Source organism: Canis lupus, chromosome 37 (genome assembly GCF_011100685.1).
Source record: "Canis lupus familiaris isolate Mischka breed German Shepherd chromosome 37, alternate assembly UU_Cfam_GSD_1.0, whole genome shotgun sequence".
In the NCBI taxonomy this organism is placed as follows: Eukaryota; Metazoa; Chordata; class Mammalia; order Carnivora; family Canidae; genus Canis; species Canis lupus.
In genome coordinates this window covers 12,453,699-12,458,445 of record NC_049258.1, presented here as the reverse complement: position 1 = coordinate 12,458,445, position 4,747 = coordinate 12,453,699, and the positions used below count along the sequence as shown (strand labels likewise).

Here is a 4,747-nt window from a genome sequence, read left to right as displayed (position 1 = left end):
CTTGGGCAAGTGACTCAATCTCTCTCCTCTATAACAAAGAGATAGAAATAGTACCAACTTCATATGATATATTGAGGAATAAATGAGTTAATACATGTAAAGCACATAGACCAGAGCCCGAAATATTGTAAGTACTTAATAAATTTAGTTATAGTTCCAAAGGTTCTGCAATGAACACCTGTCACTTTTGAAATCAGAAAAAAGGAGAGTATTACTGTATATTTGTATGTTTGTTCCTATTTCTATTTACCAGTTCTTACCTCCTGCCTCTTTTGGAAGACCGGAGGCCTCTATTTCTGCATGCTAACTCCTCCACCAGTACTCACTAACCCAGCCTCTAACCTATTATCTAAAATCCTGACCTTCAGCTATCTCCCTTCTCACTTGTATTATCATTCTCTTTTTTCCTTTGAATCAGCCTCAAATATGGTCAAATTATTCTCATTCAGAAAAATTAAAGAACTAGCTTCCTTCCACCCTGTGGTCATCTAAAGTTAACGCTTTTCTGTCCATTGCTCCTAGCTTTCAGAACACCTCATCTTTCCCACCAAAATCAGACTTGCCCCCCCTACCATTCTAATAAGCTCCTCCGGCAGTGGCTACTGATCTCACAACACCAAATTGACATTTTTTTTAAAGTTCTCTTCTACTGGACTTCTTTCCACAGCACTTGACAATGTCTGTTACCACCACCTTCTATTGATTAATTCGTCATGGTTTATTGAGCATTAACCATAAATGTTGTATTATGTAGGGTTTTAGATGCCAAAATACAGTGATAAAGACTGTCCTAGGTTGTGTTTCTCCAGGAAGCAGACCCAGTGACAAGAGTTCATTGTAGCAGTTTATTTGGGGAGAGATTCTAGAAACACCAGCAGGGGAGTAAAGAAGTAAACAGAGAAGGGGGGAAAGCCAATGTAAGTATATTCACGAGCAGTGAGGTTAACTTGGCTGAGTCCTGCTTTGGACCTCTCAGAGACAGCAGAAAGCAAACTTCAGCACTGTCCTTGAGAGCAGGGAGGGGAACCTAAGGTATCTGTCTCCTCTCATCTGTTAGTAACTTCCGGCATCTCCAGCCTGCCTCACCAGAACACCAGCATGCTTGAGGAGGCCTCAGACAGAACATTGCAGATGCTCGCAGTGAGAAGCTGCTGGTATCTATGGCAACAGGGGATATGTCAGGGGCACCAGCAGAGTCTGCTCCAAAGACAGGCAACGTTCCTGTTCTGTGGAGCTTCCTGAGACAGATAACAAGATGTGAGCCAAAAATGAACAATGTAATTTCAGATAAAGACAAATATGCTGAAGAAAATGAAACCATGCAATGTGATAACCACTGGGTGTGGGCATTGTGGGCTGAATTGCGTCCCTTCAGATGTTGAAGTCCTAACCTCCAGTACCTCAGAGAGTGATATATATATATTTTTTTTTTTTTGGAAACAATCCTTACAGAGATAATCCAGTTGAAAGTCATTAGGATGGTAATACAATTTGACAGGGTCCTTATAAAAAGAAATGTGGACACAGAAATTCAAATAGAGGGAAATGATGTGATGAGACACACGAAAAAGAATAGCCATGTACAAGCCAAAGAAAAAGCTGGATCAGATTCTCCTTCACAGCCCTCAGAGGGAACCAGCCATGACAGTAACCTTCATTTTAGACTTCTAACCTCCAGAAGATGAGACAATACATTTCTGTCATGTAAGCCACCTGGTCTGTGATACTTTGTGGTGGCCCTAGCAAACGAATACAGTAGATGTCTAATAATTAGATGAGGTGGTCAGGGAAGACCTCTCTTTGGAGGTAATATTTAAGCTGAGGCCTAACTAAGGGCAAGAGCTAGCCTTGCATAGGTTGGGGACAGAGGGACAGAGCACTTTAGACAAAGAGATAAGCAAAGTCACGGGCCCAGAGGGAGCATGGACTTGGTATGTTCAAAGAACAGAGAAAGGCTGTTGTGGCTGGATTTAGAAAACAGTAGTGGCGGGTTGGAGAGCTGGCCAGGGGCCAAATGTGGGTCTGCTCAGGTCATGATAAAGTTCGGATTTTAGTCAAAGTGCAATGAGAAAGCACTGGAGGATTTTAATCAGGGGAATGACATGATTTTATTTCTGCTTTTGTAAAAGTGTTCTGTCTGCAAGATGGAGAAGGGGCTAGGTAGAAGGAGAACTGGATCAGAAGCAGGGAGGCCACTCAGAAAACTGTTACTGTTGTCCAGGGGAGAAGGGTTAGTGTCCTGGAATCATGGGGTGCCTATGGAAGAAAAAGAAGTGCAGAAATTCATATATAATCAGGAGCTAAATTGATAAGACTTGCTGATGAGCAGAGGTTGGAGGTGGGACATAATCAGGAAAGTATCTGATTGCTTACTTGAGCAACTGGGAGGATGGCGAGCCATTTACTGAGATGGGAGAGCTTGGGAGAAGACAAGGTTTGGGTCAGAAGAGAGGAGAATCTCTCTTTCCTTAGCTTTCAGGATACTCCCCTCTCCTGCTTTTCTCCAACTCTCTGACTCTTCCTTCTGTGTTTCTTCTTGGCTCCTCTTTATCTACAGAAATGTTGGCATTTCACATTCCTTTCTCTTTGTTCCTCATACCCTCCTTGGGTGATTTTATTCATTTTCAAGACTCTGGTACCACCTCTATGCCAAATTCTACCAATTGTACATGTCCAGCCCAACCTCCTTCCCGAGTTTTCAGAACTATACATTCAACTGCCTTGTAGATTCTAAACCTGGAAATTCAAACTATTGTGTCTAAGCTTCTCTAAACCCATCCATGCAGCCTAACTCTCAAATCTACTCATCCAGGTGGGTTCTCTAGCTCAGCCAATGGTTCAACCATTCACCTGAACTCTCTTGCTCTCATCTTCTCCCATTTCTACCCCATATTCTTCCCAAAGCTCCATGATTGTTAATGTGGTTTTGAGAAAAGGAAAGAATTAAGAACTAGGATTTTAAACAGTGTTCATGATTTATCTAGAATTGAAAATCCTGTTTCCAAGACAATATTCTAAGGTTATGTGAAATATTACAAGGTTATCTGAAATATTTAGCGATTGAGATTTTTGCTTGATGAAAACATAAGTTTACTAGAGGGAGAGTAGTGGGAAAAAACTCATACACCAGAAATGAGGCAACAAGCATTTAAGTATAGATTTTGTGACCAATTTACCATTTGTCCTTGGCTAGTTGGTCATTTACCATATTGGTGTCTGAGTTTTCTAATCTGTCAAATGGCTATGAAAATTTATACTATCCCTATCCAACTCACAGGGATGTTTTACCATAAAGGAAAGAAGATTATTATCATTAAAAGTATCAGAAAGGAAACAAAATCAAATAGGATATTAAAAGAATAATGCATCATGACCAAGTAGGGTTCAATCCCAGAAGTAAAACAGTTTAATACTTGGATATCTATTAATATTGCTCACTACATTAACAGATGAAGAAAAGAAGTCATACAGTTATTGAGAAAGATGCCCAAAAACCATTGGAAAGATTCAATATTAATTTACAATTTTAAAAAACCCCTCTGATCAAGTTAAGCAAATTCTCTTTTAATTTTTGGCTGACTAGTTACATTTACTATGTGTTTCTCATAAATGTAGTTTTAGGGTAAAGAGTTTCAAAAGCCCTTACTTAAAAAAAAAAATGCTTTTGTCTCTTCCCTTTTGTGGACATTGCAAAAACACCAATGGCCAAAATGAAGTTCAATCCCTTCATGACTTCTGACCAGAGCAAGAACCATAAAAAGCATATCAATGCACCTTCCCACATTTGCAGGAAGATTATGCCTTCCCTTCTCTTCAAAGAGCTGAAACAGAAGTACAATGTTTGATCCATGCCAATTGGAAAGGACAAAGGACAGCAAATTGGCAAAGTAGTACAAGTTTACAGGAATAAATATGCCATCTACACTGAACGAGTACAACAACAACAAAAAAAAGGTGGATGGCACAACTGTCTATGTGGGCATTCACCCCAGCAAGGTGGTCATAACTAGACTAAAACTAGAGAAAGACCACAAAAAAGATCCTTAAATGTAAAGACAAATCCCACCAAGTGGGAAAGAGAAAGGGCAAATATAAGGAAGAAACAATTGAGTACATCCTTGAATAAACTAATATAATATACAACTTTAAATAAACTGTTTTTAAAAATGCTTTTCAATTTAAAAAAAAACTACCAAACAAGCACGGAAAAATAGAATTTGAAGTATAATTTCATTATTTGAAATCATCTTAAAGGCTTATACTTGCATTATTTTCTTTTTACAGCTATTATGAGTCACAACCTTAATTTATTGATACACTTAAATCAGAAATGCAGTCTCCAATAACAACTATGTGAGAGAACACCTGCTTTGGGAATGTGGATGAGCTCGACAGTATAGAATCAGGGGCACAAAATGAATTTTGATTCTTTTCTTTGGTTAAGAAATTAGCTGTAGATATTCCTATATCTTTCCAGCAACTCCAATATCTTCCAGCTATTTCTAATTGGAACCCAAAGACCAGTCATTCAGCTATCCCACCCCTGGCCTTTCCTGCTGCTTCCACATCACAGAATGAATGCTGGCAGCCCTGAATCATTTCCAAGTCACTGGTAGTGCAAGAAAGCTAGCAGAGTTTGTATTTATGTCTACTTTCTTCAGTATAAAAGTGAGTTGCTTGTATTTCAGGCCATAGAATTACAGAGCATTATTATTGAAAGAAGTCTGAGAAACCCAGTTTAAACCAG

At 39.1% G+C, this 4,747-nt stretch overlaps 1 pseudogene; it reads left to right on the top strand.

The window, feature by feature from the left end:
• Positions 1-3,710: 3,710 nt before the first annotated feature.
• Positions 3,711-4,126, top strand: LOC100856338 (annotated as a pseudogene).
• Positions 4,127-4,747: the final 621 nt, after the last annotated feature.